The sequence below is a fragment of the Camellia sinensis genome, chromosome 2 (assembly GCF_055761805.1).
Source record: "Camellia sinensis isolate YWXY chromosome 2, ASM5576180v1, whole genome shotgun sequence".
NCBI lineage: Eukaryota > Viridiplantae > Streptophyta > Magnoliopsida > Ericales > Theaceae > Camellia > Camellia sinensis.
In genome coordinates, this window is record NC_138962.1 from 146,273,517 (window position 1) to 146,291,350 (window position 17,834).

Below are 17,834 nucleotides of genomic sequence, written 5' to 3' on the forward strand. Positions count from 1 at the left end.
CCTTTAAAGGATGACATGTTAAATCTTAATAAGTTAGTAATACTTGAATTCATTCTCAATACAAAGTGAGTAGTGATGTAGGAAGAAAAAAAATGAAGAAGGACAAAAGAATAAACCTGGGATTATGGGTGTGCAATTTACCTGCCAATCCACCCCCCCAACCCAACCCAACCTGCTACCCGTAGTTTAAGAAAGGTTATTCTCTTGAAAGTATCAGTATTGACATGTTGGATAGGGATAGAGCTCATCTATTGTAGTACTTATGCAGCTATGCTACATAAAAACATTATTTATCGGATCTCCATTATTGATGGTTGTGGTTATTGTTAGTATGGTGTTGAACATCATTGGGTTGTTGGGCTTTGTTGTTGATAGAAATCACGAAATTTCGGGATGAAATTTCCTTAAGGGGGGGAGATTGTAACATTCTGTTCTAGGAGACCGCTCGAGCGATCAAGTGGTCGCTTGAGTCGTGATTCGAGGCTCCTAGTATCTTGCCTGTTTACAGGCGAGACCGCTCGAGCAGTCAAGTCTTCACTTAAGCGTAGATGTGAGGCTCCCAGTACTTTCACTGCAAACCTGCAAAACTTCTGTAACATTGTATTTACCGCTAGAGCAGTGAAGTGTTTCGCTCGAGCGGTATGTTCGAAATCTCTTCATCACTCCCATTCTTGCAGTCTTCATAGACGACAGATACATCTTTGAAGTAGAGAGGAGGTAGCGGAATAAACTGCAATATGAGCAATCAAAACTACCAGGTACTCACTCCTCAAAAATCACCCAAACTAAATATATCAAAATTATTATTTTATTATTTTTATCAATGCTAACACTGTCGCAATCTCCTCATCTCATCACAATAGAGCCTGTGTATTACTTATAATATATATATATATGGGGAGGTTGGGCTATGTTTTTTTTTTTTATTTTTATTTTTTATCATAGCAGTTTTCCTTTTTAAATGTAAAAAAAAAAAATTTAAAAAAAATAAAAACATTGAATTTGAAGGGTTGAAATTGAAAAAAAATTAAAAAAAAGATGAAGCATTTGAGATGAATTTTTTTTCATCAAATTTGATAGAAAGAAAAAATTGGGATAAGAGGAATTTTTTAAAAGATTTTGATGTAAGGATTGGAGTATTTCATATCAAATCAAACTTTTTATTCAAATTTGGAGTCAAAGTAGATGAAAAAATTGGTGAAGGGGTTGGAGATGCTCTAACTTGATGGAGGTTGAAGATAAAGAGGCCAAATTAATTTCTTAAATATATATATATATATATTATTGAAAAACAAGAGAATTCCATTTCAAGTGTTCTCACTGTTGGTCTCTTGCCAAAAAACCACTGTATTCTTCTTCATAGAGGGATTTTGGGCCTATGTTCAGAGTTTAAGGTGGTTTTATATGCTGCCTGTTTTTTTCTATTCTTTATTATCCCTTCCCCGTGTTTATTTATTGATTGTAATGATTCACATTATTATTCATAAACTCTTTTTGTTTTCTGATAAAAAAATAAAAATAAAAATCATATTGCAGAACGGTAATTTGTTTTCTCACTTTAACAGCCCAAACACAATTAGGATCACATGCCCAATCACAATATATTTCTTTTTCTTTTTTAATTTTTGGGTTGGAGCATTGATTACTTACCTAGAATTTATGTATTTTCACCATGAATCATTGATGTCTTTTTGCTTTGTCTACATATTTTGTTAGATCTTCGTTTTGTGGCAATCACTAACCCAATTACTTTTCAATTTTCAGCAATTTTTCTACTTAAGTGGTGATGCCTATGGATGACAGTGTGGTTTAAGGGTTCTTTAATGTTGAAGTTCTATTTCTTTCTTTCCGCTCTTCCAAAGCTCAATGTAAGCATTATCAAATCTGACTCTGCATCTAATATATTCTTTCTTTTATTTTTGTAAAATTGTTTCTCCACCTATGATTTTGAACTGATGAAGTAGAACATGAGTGAGGTTTGTCAAGTTTTTAAATTCCTAACCTCATTTATTTGGTAGACTCATCAAATAATGGTTTTTGACATGACTTTCATTTTGTTCATTAACGTCTAAAAGGAGACGGGCATGTTCTCTTTTGTATGTGTAGCTTTTGAAATGGATTCTACTTCAAACTCTACTCTTAAATCAACATTGGAATAGGTGAAGTGCAGCACCTTCTGCTTGCATCACGCACGTGCCACTATGGCCCCTGAAAAATCTAGAAATCCCCTAGATGTTGATTTGTGATTATGTATCAATTTTAAGCAGAATATAACAATCCCAATCAAACAATCAAACAATCAAGACAAAGAGACACAACGATTTTAACGTGGAAAAAACCACAATTGGACACCTCCAACTGTGATCAAAAAACCACGGGCAACAGCCACAAGAACAATCCACTAAGAAGAATTAAAGGAATTACACAGGTATACTCTCAATTACCTAGCGAATCCACAACGCCTAATTGAACCAACCTCTATGTGCCTCTTCCAACCCCATCTTCACCACGGAATTGTCTTTCTGATGAGCCACTCCGGATTCCACCAAAGCTTCAGGCTCGAATTCTTCAGAATCCACAACTGAAGAATAACTCTCTCTTTTGTGTATAACAAACAAACTTTTGATGTACTCTCTTTAGATCATGAGTTGAATACTCAATAAAAACATCAAAGAAAACTCACAAAGTATCCCCAGATATAAACCCTAGAAACCAAAAAGAAGATCTGGAGAAGTTCTACTCAAAATCTGACCCAATACGCGAATTTATAGAATCTGTCCCGCGATCTCCGCTCGAGCTCAACACAGCCCGCTCGAGCGGACTGACCAAAAACTGCGTGCGAACAAACTGAGATGCGCTCGAGCGTAGGAGCATCCGCTCGAGCGTAAAATCACACCTTCCAGTATTTTTACAGGCGACTGCAGAGATGCTGAGAGCTTCCAATCCCCGCTCGAGCGTCACTTTCCCCGCTCGAGCGGGAAGGCCAAAAATGGAAAAACTGGAAAAATATAACATGCTCGGACAGGCAACTTTGAATGCATTTTTGCATTTTGCTTCGGGGGCGCTGCCCCTCGACCCCGCCGTGGCGCTGCCCCGGACCCGCCAAGGGGCGCTGCCCCCTGGACCCCCGCGAGCTGATCGGGCAGCTCGATCCCCGTCATAATCAGCGAAGTGGCAATCTTGAAAATATTTGCATCACAAACTTTTCTGAAAGGCTCAATTCGGGTTGGATTCGCATCTAAACACTCATAGCCTCACTGAAATAAATGTGCAAAAAATAAATACAACTGAAAGGAGTTTTGTCAAACGGGATTGCCAATAATAAAACATAACAGCCCCGTTTGGTGTAGCTGTTAAAACAGATTATAGATTATAGCTTAACAGATTATAGATTATGACTTTAATCAGAAGCTGTTAATCTGTTTGGTGTAGCTGTTGGATTATAGATTTAAATTGCTGAGTATTGTTTGTTAAATAAGCTATGAAGTAGCTTTTTCAATTACTTTTATTTTTTGTTATTCACTACTTATCTACATTTCTTATAAAAAATAATAATAATATTCTATAGTCCATTTGGGTCTTTTTCTATTTTAAAAAAATAAAAAATAAAAAAATCTAAGAGTATAACCGCAAATTAACATGTCTATAGCAGAAGCTGAAGGAGTGAGCAGTTTCTTAGAATCAGTTTTTTTGACTTAAAATAGTTGTTAGAATCAGAAGCTGTTTGAAATAAGTTTAACCAAACAGTCCAAAATAGCTTTTCAAAAGCTAGAAGTTATAAGTTGGCTCAGAAAAGCCCAAACAAACACCCTCTATATTGGGCATACATGTGGTTATGCATGTACAACTAAAACAATTTTTTTCAAATGAAAAAAAAAGAATCGAAGTATGGATTGCACAAATATTGTTTCATCGTGTTGGTTGTACAAAGTGTTTGTTTGCTTTTGTACCAATGTTTATTTTCTGTAGTCCTACCTCACACCTCCTTTATATGGCTTTCATTAATAACAATTCTTCACATGAAGTAAATGAGCCGGTTGATCCATTATATATCCTGAGAGTCTATCAAGAATTGACCTATTGAACACACCCTTCCTTTCAAATAGCAGGCATATATCAATGTGATGCAATGATTTTGGCCATTGTTCACATTTATTTATCAAAATTTCAATAAATTTAATATGGTTATTAATTCTGTTTAACTTGACATATGTACTATGTTATTCATCTTTATGGCTAAACAAATGATGAAAATTGTAAGCTTATTTTGAAAAATTGAACACACCAAAGCATGTAACATGGTTTTACTTGAAGTTTTGCCTGTATTCCATTTCATAGAGATTTGGTTTGTTAGAGATTGTGTCTTCTCATGACTATCGAAGAAACTACAAATTTTACCATAGGTTACGGATATGGCTATGTGCTTAGTTGCTTACACCGACTCCATTGTTCATATTTGATTTCACTATGTTTAGGCATTGTGTATCTCTATATCTTTTAGTGGCATATAATAACTTCTTTTGGTATATGGTTAGTCTTGCTCTCATTTCTGCATTACTAGAAGCTTATGCAAATAGTAGTTTTATGATGAAATGCTTTTTCCTTCCCGTCAAAGAGTCATAGACTATTTATTTTAGTGCTTTCATAATTCACCATAAGTTTGTTGCTAAACCACTCTTTTATTTTATTTATTATTATTATTATTTTTTCCCCTGTGGTGTTTCTAGATTTTAGTAAAAATTGTTCAAGGTGTAAATGTCATCTATGCCAACTAAATGTTATTTAGGTTTCATGTGGTTTAAGTTTCGGTAGATGCTTGTCAAATATTTGTTTGTCATTGTATTTATCACAAAAAAAAAAAAAAAAAAATCTTTGTCATTGTTGTTATCGTTTTCATTTACAGGTTTGATACATTCATTTATCTGCTCTGCCCCAACTACTGCTATCCTTGGGAAACCAACAGAGCTTCCGGAGGATGGTATCAACTCTTTCAATCATTTTCTGCTGCGTCCGGTGAAGTAAATGTTGCATCTGATTTAAAGAAATGTTGCATCTTATTGAAGACCGAAAAAAGGTTTGACGAATCTAGATATGAAGTGGCTTGATGATTCTGTATTGTTGTTGTTTCCTTGGTTCTAGTCGTGCTGCTTCTTTTATCAAACTCTATTTGCTTTTGTGCACGTGTCACATATAAAAGCTCAATCGTGAATTGACTGGTTTTATGCTGATGCTACTGTTGTTGCCGCTTTGGCTTTCTAGCCTTTCTGTGCAGCTATTGCTATCTTCTCATGGTCTGTATGTTGTATCTGTTGTACATATGTTCATGTCAGATGTAAACAAGGCCTAGATTGACTAAATGGTATTGTCCTCATGTTTTGCTTGCTTAGATGATTCCCATCCTTGTTTGTGTTGTCCGTGTATGCTCCTTGTACTATGTATTTACTTTTGATCTTTGGTATATATTGACTTACCCGAAAAAAATGATGTTTTGTTCATCAAATAATTTGAGTGTTGAAATTTGATTCATATTGTTTGGCTTCAGTTGCAGTCAGCATATTTTCACATTTTGCAGCAGTAGAGAGTGAGTAAGTGACGGCAAACTAAAGATTGAAGTATCTAAGAATTACAAGTTCTGTCGAGGGGATGTCCACCTAGAGAATTTTTTTCTAAAAGAGAAGGGTGAAAAGATTTCACCTTCTAAACTCAAATCATATGAACAATGTTACTGTATAAATTAGTAATTATGTGCCTGAAATGGCAAAGGAAACTAGAGAATACTTCGTAATCTTTCAACAGCCTCCTTAGCCCTGCCTACTATGAGTTTGAGTCTTTCTGTCAAAACAAATCGAGCCAATAAACATTGAATACTAACCCTGTGACTATAATTACAGTGAGTCTAATCTCATATGATGAAAGATTCATTACATAGATTTATGGTTCTAGGTAGTTCTAATCTAAAAATCAAGAATGAAGCTCTCTTGATTAAGTGGTGGTGCAGGTTTGCATCTGAACCAAATCTCCTTTGGAAAAGAGTGATTTGTGAAAAGATAAATTGGGACAACAAGAGATGGGATATTTCATTTCTTAAACGATAATGCAGTTTTTTTTTTCCCTGAACATGTCCCCAATAATGTGCTACTAAAATTGGGAAATGGAATGAGATTTCTCTTTTTGTTTGATATATGGGTGTCTGATGTAACAAAGATGGTCTCATTAATGATTTCATCATTATGAGTATGTCATAGAGGAAGATTTTCTTGGTATGGGAGGAGGAAGACCATCATAGGTTGTTGCAAATGCTGCCAAAGGTTGATCAGGTTAATGCCAATCAATGGATCAATTAATTTTGAGAGTGGATCCATCAGGTAACTTCTCACTAAAATCTTAACAAAACCTGTTTACCTCATCTCAATGTTGTATTATTCCTACAATAGAGTTTGTGGAAAAGCATTGCCCCCTTTGGAGGAGTTGTTTTTGCTTGGCTAGTCCGGCGCAAAAGGATTACCATTTGTGGTCTTTTGATTAAAATGAATTCTCTGGATGAATCCTGTTCTAGGCTCTGTTAATATTTGTGCGAATGAGTTACTATGTAGAAGATCATGGAAAATTTGGGGTGATTGTTAAAATCCACCTACTCTCCACCTACTTCACCCACTTAAACCTACTCCACTAAACCTAACCCACTACACCACTACCACCTCACCTACTCCACTAAACCTAACCCACTACACCACTACCACCTCCACTTCACCTACTCCTTACCTACTACACACTCACCCTCTTCTATATATAGGAATCATGAATCATTGTAATAGAAATCAATTATTAATCAATCAATAATACAATTCTCTATTTCTCTTTATACATTAAATTTTCTACATGGTATCAGAGCAAGGTTAAGCATTTAGTATTTTTCGCTTCACCGGCGGGCGGCAACCTCGCCTTGGCCGCCCGCCGGACCTCAACCTAATCTGCTAGAATTTTCTACACATACCTTGAAATTTCTTCGAGTCCACCACCACTGCCTCTCCTCTCACTGTTGTCCTCCCATACACCACCGTCTCAATCGTCTTCATCTACAATGTTGCAGTGAAGGATCTCAAGCGTGGTTTTGTTGCATCCAACTCAAAGGATGATCCAGCCAAGGAAGCTGCAAATTTCACCTCCCAGGTTATTATTATGAATCACCCAAGTCATATTGGTAATGGGTATGCTCCAGTTCTTGACTGCCACACCTCCCACATTGCTGTCAAGTTTGCTGAGATTGATCGTCGATCTGGCAAGGAGATTGAGAAGGAGCCCAAGTTCTTCCGTGAAGATGCTCTCCTTCCTTTTACTCTTGGAGTGAGGCAGATGATTTGCTGCTGTAACAAGATGGATGCTACCACTCCTAAGTACTCAAAAGCAAGGTATGATGAAATTGTGCAGGAAGTCTCTTCCTATCTGAAGAAGGTTGGTTACAACCCTGACAAAATTCCTTTTGTCCCCATCTCTGGTTTTGAGGGTGACAACATGATTGAGAGGTCCACCAACCTCGATATGATTACACAGCCCAAGAGGCCATCAGACAAGCCTCCTCTTCTCCACATTCTTGATAACACCAACAGCAACAGTTTGACGCATTTATTAGAGAAAAGGTCCAAAGGCAGCTCCTGTCAAAGCTGATGCTCAGCAGGCTGTACCACCTATTGAAGTGCCAGCACTATCCTTGCACATGGGGGGCACCCACTCATTTCTTTATTGTTTTCTTTTACTCACCCATGTGACCCACGATGCAACCTATACTTTTTCTTTTCTTTACACTCTTGTTCCCCACTTTCTTTATTATATATATATATATATATATCTCTTTTTATTATATTATATTAAAAAAAAAAAAAAAAAAAAAAAATCTTCATCTCTCCTCCGTTTGATTTCCAACTCCATTATTTTTATTTTTATTTATTTTCTCCAAACCACTTTCCTTATTTCCTCCATCTTTCATTTTTTGATTTCAAATATATTATTATTATTTTTTCTTTATTTTTCTTTCACATTCTTTTTAATCTTTTTCCAATTCCCTTCATACCATATAGCTTTGCACACCAAATCATATTTTATTCATCTCAGGGATCAACCCCGATCACAATTTTACACAAAAAAAAAAACAAAAAAAAAAAAAACCAACAAACAAACAAACCACCACAACACACCCGCACCCACAGTGGGATTTTTCTTCTCTACTCTGCTGCAGGTCTCTTCTTCTTGCTTTTCTCTTGGGTGTCCCTTACCGGCGCTGCCTCCATACTACCCACTCCACCGAGCACGTTCACTCCACCCTGCTCCTCCACTACAGCATATGGTGGACCTCCAAATCGGAACATCACGGTAGCCTTCCGCTTCAGCTCCTTGTTTTCCGCCTTCAGCACACTTATCTCTGCTCGCGCATCCTTATACATGCGCTGGAGCAGAGCCAATTGGCCGTTTAAATGCTGCACCTCATTTGTCCTGCTCTGCAGCCGGTGCGACAAGTTTGTGACCGCAGTCATGGTTTCCACACATGACTTCAGAGTATACTGATTGGCCTCAATATCAGTTTGCACCGCCATTTTTTGCTCCACCGACCGCATCGGAAAGTTCAACGGAGCAAACACAGAGGTGTTTGGTTGAGGTTCACTGGCCACCGCACCAGTTCTCTCTCTTGTTGACTCATTGAGGTCGGGAAAAAGAGTGAGCAGACCACGGGACGAAGAGGCCATATTCTGGGTAGCTGAACGGGAAGACGAGGCCATGTTATGGGTTGCTGAGTGTTTCAGAGAAAGATTGGTTACAGAATGGCAACAGAGTGTTCCAGAATCTCTTTCTCAGAAACGGAAGAGTTTTTTCAAAGGATTTTCGGCGGTTTCAGACTGGTTTGCACAGCCTCCGCCTCAACCTTGGTTAAATAGCCGAGGCCGACACGCCACTCTGTCGCTCACGTGCCTCGCCGCGTCTCCGGCTCACCTTTTAATGGCTCGACGCTTTCTGTCAGGCACGCCTTTTGATGAAGTGGGCGCGCCTTTTGAGGGCGCGACTTTTGAGGGCTCACTATATATATCCATATATATATATATTTGGGCAGCCTATATACACCATCATACAGTGTATTTTTTAAGGGTCCGACAAGACTCTGTAAACTGTCCCGACATTGATTCCGGTTAGCTCTTTCATGGGTCCGACAAGACTCTGTAAACTGTCCCGACATTGATTCCGGTTAGCTCCTTTATGGGTCCGACAAGACTCCGTCAACTGTCCCGACATTGATTCCGGTTAGTTTCTACAAGGGTCCAGCAAGACTCCGTAAACTGTCTTCTACAACGGTCCGACATGACCCCATAAACTGTCTTCTACAAGGGTCCAGCAAGACTCCGTAAACTGTCACCACAACTGTCACAACATTGTCTGCTACAACGGTCCGACATGACCCCATAAACTGTCTTCTACATCGGTCTGACACCGCCATCCAGTGTCCTCTACACCGTTATGACACCACCATACAGTGTCCTCTACATGGTTATGACACCCCCATACAGTGTCCTCTACAACGTTATGACACCAGCATCCAGTGTCTTCACCAATGGTCTGACACGACCATACAGTGTCTCTTATCCTCTTTTATTTTTATGTATTTTCTTGTTTTGTTACTCTCTCCAAACTCAAGTTGGTTAGTTCCTATCCCCCTTGAGTTTGCGGGGGGCTGTTAAAATCCACCTACTCTCCACCTACTTCACCCACTTAAACCTACTCCACTAAACCTAACCCACTACACCACTACCACCTCACCTACTCCACTAAACCTAACCCACTACACCACTACCACCTCCACTTCATCTACTCCTTACCTACTACACACTCACCCTCTTCTATATATAGGAATCATGAATCATTGTAATAGAAATCAATTATCAATCAATCAATAATACAATTCTCTATTTCTCTTTATACATTAAATTTTCTACAGTGATTGTTTGTCTTGGTGGGGAATGGAATGAGTTTTTTTTCATCAGTTAGTGCCTTACTTGATTGGTGGTTTCGAATGAAATTCAAGAATGTGAAAAAGCTCTTATGGGAGGCTATAATCATCCATGACAGTTTTTTGGACCATTTGGAAAACCAGAAATAGCCTTATCTCCAATAATGGTTTAGCTTCTTGGGAAAATGTCTTGGAGTTAATTAAAGAGAAAGTTGCAACTCAGGTAAAAGGATATTGAAATATCCCTTGCTATACAGTTGCTGATTTAATCTTAAAGATGAAAGAAGTCAGAGGCCTACACTTCCCTTTAAAAGGCGAAGGACTTTTGTGATTTTCAAGTTTTCCCTCGACAAGGATCTGCTCGGTTCTCTTTGTTCTTAGTGGTGTTAATGGCGATTCAACTTTGGATGATGATAAGGACTGATTCAATATTGGAAGATGGATGAGAGTGGGAATGGAATGCAAGATGGCGTGGAATGAAATACTCATTCTCACTCTGCTGGTTGGTTTCTAACATTGAATGACGTGGAAATGGACACTTGTTAAGCTACTGTATTGGAATGAAAATTCTAAACCAAAACACTGTTCAAAGAAAAAAATTCTAAACCGAAACTGATGTATACTATTAGGAATTGAAAACAATACTTACACAAACTTTCTTCTACAGAAAAAGGAGTACCTAAAAATTGAGTTGGTTGGATTGGTTAAGATTAAAAATCTTATGCTTGAATGGTTAAAAAATCCAAATAAATGAGTTATTTATCTTGTGTGGACTCAGCTAATGTCTATATATAGCTCTCATAAAGTTTGTAAGTCCATAGAGTAAAAGCTTTTCTGGTTGGTTTTGTGGCTCATTTTTGTTACTAATGTTCCCCATATATCAGTGACCAGGTTTTGAGAATTGACTTTCAAAAGGTTATAAACATGAAGGAAGGAAACTCACAGAAATCATCCAAAGTTTTGGAGCTCAGCATCATCAAGAAACTTAACTAGTTGCTGTCTTGGCAGCCACTATGAGGCATTTGGCTCAATTGCCTGTGTAAGTCATTCATGGTTCTGCTTTGCATTGTTCGGAAAGGCTTTTTTGGTTTTCATGGTTAATTAAGAGCCGTCAAAATAGTGTAATTTTTTTTTTTTTTAAATTCTGATGCTTCACCTTTATTTCAGTACTAATTTTACCATATATTATATCACCTTCAGTTTCTTTTTCAAGCAGTTCATTCAGAGTCTGAGCTAGATAGATAATGCCATTGAGACTTGGGTTTTCTCTTTTCCATGTAAATTGTAAAAAAAAATTTCTAGCTTGTATACTGTTGTGACATGTGGTGTTTATCCAACTCAGGTTGTGTCTCTTTTCAGTTTCAATTGGCATAGACTTTGTGGACCTTCTTTCACATTTTATAGCATCACGACATGTAACATTGTAGAAACCATGAGTTTGATCGGTAAATCCTTTAGATTAGTTATTTAGATCTCTCTATATTTGTAGAAGTTCTCATAGGTGCATGCAAGTCGCCACCAATACCAAGATCCTAATGCGCTATGCAGGAACGTACCAATTTCTTTTGAAATCCTTGAACCTGGAATGTACAAAATTTCTTTATTCATCCAGAAGTTTACAAATTATGACTGTATTATAAGCAAAATAGCCTTTTAAATAGTTTACGAATGTGCTGGCAGGCCTCATAGTGACAGGAGGCTCATGAACTGAAACTGCATTTTTTTTTTAACGTGCATGTGCTGTTGAAGAGCATTAAGTTATATTGATATCATTGTCATATGCAAGCTCAAAACAAATTATGTTTGAAGCATTTGTGCAGTCATCCTCTTGAGGAATAACTAAAAAACATAGCATCCACAATTTTGTTTTTGTTTTGTTTTTTTTCTCCCAATTGGTCTTATTTGGTAATTGAAAGTTGAAATTGTCATATTCATAAGAGGCTAGCTTTTTCAGTGTTATATGAACTTCCTTGTCTTTGCAGAAATTTAATCTAAAATTATTTCTTAATTTCAGACAGTAGGTAACTCCAAATTCCATCAAATTAAATAAATATGGATGGAGGGTTGTTATATATCACTTAAATATTTCACTAATTTTTTTCATTTCTTATGTGACTTCTCATATGGCTTGACGGGTTGATGATAAACATTAATTTTTGTCAACACACGATCATGAAGTTAACATATTTAGAAACTAGCCATACACTTCATTGTTTCATTCAATCTGAAAAATTAGGTCCCTTTCTAGTTTCCTCTAAAATTTTATAAGTGTAACCCAAAAATTTTAAAAATATAAAAATGGTGAAAAAAGTTATAGGTACAAAAAACTATTCACAAAAATATGAATTATTTTATTTATTTTGTCCTTTCCTGCTAAGCATGAGCATGAGTCTATAGCTGAAAATATAGGCCAACAGCCAAAAGGTGACGCTAATCTAATTTAGGACATGTATTAACTACATTATCTAATTTAGAGCACCAAAATCGCCCCTGAAGTCGGGAGAGAGAAAACCTTCAGAGTGTATGGTTCAGAACCAGATTCTTCATTAAAATTGAGGTGTCTCATTTACTTGAAATGACTACTTCTCTTCAGCAGATTGTGCTCCATCACCCTTCAAACACTTTCCCAAAATGTCATATTAAGATCCCATTAATACACATCAATAAAAAGCACCAAATGGCATTTAAACATACACGCAAGACCAAAGGAAACCATGACAAACACATATATTCATATTAATTGAACACTTGCAATTTGCTCAATTTTCGCTGAGTGTATGAAAACAATATAAATAAATAAACAGTGATCAAGCACAGATAAAAAGAGTTCCAATGATAAAAAAAAAAAAAAAAAAAAAGAGTTCCAACGAAGACAATATTTGGTTTCTTCTTCAATACCTTGTACTGTTTTTTTTTTTTTCTTTTTTTTTTTTTTTGTACTCAACAACCAAATCTAACATGTATGTTGTGTTTGTTTGCTGCGAATTACAAGAAACAGAAAGATCATGAGTTTTATGACCATAGGATGAAGTGTGTGCATTGTTGTTATCCTTCCTACCTTGTCCATGTTTGGAACAAGCTCTTGTAGTTTCCTCATTCTTTCACTGATCTGGGTTCTCCTTGACTGTGAATTGCATGAATAAAGGAAGAAAACAAGTCACCAATGATAGATGTAAGCAGGAAAAAACTAGCTTTCGTTCTGGAAAATCAACAATAAGAAGATTTGAGGACATATGAAAAATGACATGCCTTGTACCAACTTATTTAAAGATCTCCTGACCTCAAGTAAAGCACTCTACTCGCGATTGGGATTTTGATATAACTAGCAGGTACCAAAGATGAAAACCAAGCTTGAAAGCTTTAAACCCACAACAATGGTGGAAAAGGGTCAGACGAGAGAGAAAGAACAAGAGAGAATGAAGAAAAGTGGACCAAAAAGTGACTTTTAAACATACTGAATTCGGACACTTCGCTTGAGTGACCAATCCTTCGCTCAAGCAAAGAACACGGATTCCCAAAAGTTCAGATTCAACAAGACAGACCGCTCGAGCAACTACTCATGCGCTCGAGCGGACATCGACAACTCACAGAATCTCAGACAGACCTGCAAAAATACTGGGAGCTTTGCGAGACAGCTCGAGCGAGCATTCCTTTGCTCGAGTGACGAGAAAAAGAAAAAAAATTCTAGAGTGCTATAACCTCCCCACCTTAAGAAATTTCATCCCCGAAATTAGGGAACGACTGAAACCAAAGGACAAACCAATACAGATGGAAACACAACCTCTGACTTAATACACGTGGGATATATTTCCGAAATAAAATCGGAGTCAAATTAGAAGCTATTCAATTCTGAGGGCAAGACATAACTTCCAATCAAAAGCTAGACTCACACTCGATATAAATTCTCGAATTCAGACTCAAAACCTTAGCGCCCCAAAGACACCCAAACAAGAAGAAACACGAGAAAGAGATCATAATTTATCAGTATACTCATCAAAATCCAAGAGACAAGGAACAACACCAACCATTCTACTCCCCTAATGACAACACCACGCAAAGATGACCACGGAGAGACCAAATCCCAATGCCGAAGGGAAAGGAAACCACCATAAAACAATACTTGGACAACACTTAGGAAAGAAAAGACGCCCCATACTCACTGCCCAAAACACAAATTGATATAACAACTGCAATCGCATTATATTTCCTCAAAATAAATATGCCAATATATATATATATACACATACACAACAAGCAATTCAACCCAGGTTTCCATACAACCCCATTATAAGAGATAGAACAATGAACGGTCGCAATTTTGTAAACAAAATTCTCCATTCCTCTTGAAAATCTTTTCATTTTTATATATATTCCCACTTAGATTAGATCTTCCACATTAATTTAACTATGCCATCCTAGGCCACAACACAAGGAAAAGAAATTTTCATTTTCCAAACCATTCTCAACATTCATTCGATGAATCCCAACCATCACCCAACAACCTCCATCACCCATCCGGTGATGTTACAACCCATTTACCACACACATCTGTAATAACAATGAATAGAAACAATAATAACAGTGCATTCAAGGCATAACACAGCACATTCGACTTCCCGAAAGTTGGAAGTTCCCAATCACTACAAACATCATCACTAACAATCGATAGTACACATTGGCACAAGTGCGATTACAATAATCTACATTCAAACAATTTGATTCAATTTGAGTCATTTCACAGGTTCATATCAACAACATACACACACAAGCGAAGCTCAATGCCCTCCAGTACTACCTAAGTACCACCAAACCGTACAACTTTTTACTCAAACCGAATCAATTCCCAAGATGACTATATGTCAATAAACTTCGAATACCACGCATCCAGACCACCGATTCCAAACCAAACCAAGCAACCAAACCAAATCAAACCAAGTCTTGAGTCCCATTAAAAGGGATCGGCCACAAGGATCCATTTGCTCTACATGACTTAATCCACTCATCGATTCTCTACTCTCACAATTCAAACATCGACAGGCTAACCAACATGTATCACCCCTATCCAAGTTTCAACACACACCCACTTCATACCTGAGTCCAAGTTGGACTCCCTAAAACCAAATCTCACAGCTCAGCGCCAAACCACTAAAGTGACTATTTGTCACCCAATCCAAATATCAACCATCCGACCACCCATCAATTAAAACACAGTCCATATTTAGTACCCAACCACTAAGTTCCCTTCACATTCATAAACTCCACACAACTCTTGATCATGACGTTCACTACTTAAATTCCATACTCCTTTGCACCCACACATGACTACCATCTCTCAGCAAACTTTACCACTTCCTCGTCATTACAAAACACAACCCTCACATCCCTTCCAAGCACTTTCACAATCTTCTGAGTACTCAGATTAATCTCATACCATCCTAAGGTTCTACCTCCTCCAAACCATGCACTAATTGAACCATATAACTCTCTCTTTCAACAAATGTTTTTAAATCAAGTCAAGACTCATAAGCCAATACATGCTTCATTTAGGAAATAAAATCAGCTACACAACAAAATGCTAAAATTACAAATTCATATAGCACTATCCACCGAAATGATCTTATTCTAACATATAATTTACCCAAAAGCTGTCACAATACTATTTTAAGTTCACATAGAACTCGTCATGACTAGGTACACTTCCTAACTGTACTAAGGTACTCCCAATGAAAAAGTTAACTCAAAGCCACACTCATTCATTGAAACCAATGCCATGCCACTAACTCCAAATTTGCAACACGACTCCACACTATACTAATATTATGATGATCCACAAGATTAAACTTAAATTCAACAACTCCCATAATACAAACTCACCCAATGATAAATATTAATATCACTCCCAAGACCAACTAACTAAAAATTTTACCTCTCATCTTAGAAGTATCTGGAGCAATCACAAGGAAACAGCTGTAAGAGTATTGAACAACTTAGAAACTAATCTACTCCAACTAACTAAAACGCAAGGAAAACATAACCTAATTCTTACAACTGCTCGTGTCACAAGAAAAAGGTGCCAATTGCCAAATAAGACAGAAGGGTATGCCAATGAATAATCATGTTCTTGTAGTCACTTCAAAATCCCACCTAAAATCTATAGTCAAGTCATCTTTACCCAAACTCAAAAAATAAATAAATAAACAAATTAAAAAAAAAAAATACAACCACGAGCTATAATGCCATCCATTCATTCTAAGAAATCTTATGTCAACAACGGATATTTCAAAACATTTTTTTTTCTTTTTTGTTTCAAGACTAACAAAATGATAAAAGTATTTCATACCAACTTACCCCCCAACGAGAGATCCGCCAAATAACTACTTCTAAGATAATGTCACCACAAAACACGATGGAATAAAAATTAAAATAAAGAATCACCTTCCATCAAACAAAACTAAATACCTCTTAATTAGGACCACCACTAACCACCTAAGATCAAATGCACCCAAATTAAATCCAATGATAATACTAGACCAACATATCAACACCACAAATTCTCATCACACCGCACCACACCTATAGCTAAACGAAATATCAATATAAGGGATTCACAATACTTATACCAATGATACAAGACAATCTTATAGCTAATAACTAGGGATACAAAAATAATCTCCATTTAAACACATTGTTTGGGAAGGGTTAAAATAGCCCATCCCAGATTAAAATAGCTAATTAAAAAAAACATCCCACCACATCACTCCCCTCCCTACTTTTTTGCATGTCTTTTCATGAAATGTCAAATAGCCAACTAAAATAGCCTATTCCTAAACGGGGCTTATTTCAATCCAAAATACTCACGTATTACCTCTAGTCTTCACAATTTCTAACTTATAGCTATGGATAACTATAAATGTTAATATTAATTATCCTTATCAAGCATATAAATTTTCACGAAAATATCCAAATCACAACCACACCAACTATCTCAAAATATCTAGTCATAATCTCTATAGAATCACAATATTCTCACAAGATCATTTCAAAAATTTTCTCCAAGGACATTGGTCATCAATCACATCATATCCCTAAACACTCATATATTACACTTGAGTACATCAACAACAAATTCTGAGACAACTGATTCCACAAATTCAAAAGCATACGAAATTCGACTACATATCCCAAAATGTCAACTCACAAGTCACCATTTTCACTACTAGAAATTCAACCAAATGGCACAACCCAATCAAATTTAATCTTATCCCGATTTATTCGAAAATTCTTTATCCAGTTCGTTCACTTATAATATGTTACAAGATTCCAAACTAAACAAATTCAATAAGCAACACTTTCCTTAATACACTTTACAATTCCCACCATAATAAGACCACACCTATTTCCGAATACATACCAAGATGATCAGCCTGAGGCCTAACACTAACCTCACAAGTAGTCAATCAAACAAGTGGAACAACCCAACCATAACTAATTTCATCTATCCCAAGGAAACTTAGAACTAGTTTTACATGTTCCGATGTCAACACTCCAAAATAATCTCTTAGGTCACTTTGATCATCATCAAGGTCTCAACCAAATCAGACTACTACAAGTTTAATGTTTAACTTATTCTACTTCCAAGACTCTTCATCTAGCCCACTTCCACAAATTTGATTTAAAGATCAGAAATAATTAACTCTTCATAACAACAAACTATTTGCTATGTAGCGTAATCTCTACCATTCTAATGTCACACTTACACTCATAAACATACATAGTTGGTTGACCTACAGTTCAATGCCAATTATACGGTTGATTTCTTACACAATGGAAATGATTAACTTGC

The 17,834-nt window shown here is 36.7% G+C and overlaps 1 long non-coding RNA gene across 3 annotated transcripts in view; it reads right to left on the minus strand.

Moving 5' to 3' along the window:
• Window positions 1-12,553: 12,553 nt before the first annotated feature.
• The window catches only part of LOC114257344 (uncharacterized), a 29,430-nt gene continuing 24,149 nt past the window's right edge, over window positions 12,554-17,834 (minus strand). For 2 of the 3 annotated variants that reach the window (XR_014361715.1, XR_014361714.1), the window contains exon 3: window positions 12,678-13,115. This is a non-coding gene — a long non-coding RNA (uncharacterized LOC114257344). Of the gene's footprint in view, window positions 12,604-12,677; window positions 13,116-17,834 lie in introns of those variants that run through there. The other variant, XR_014361713.1, reaches the window with a different exon arrangement.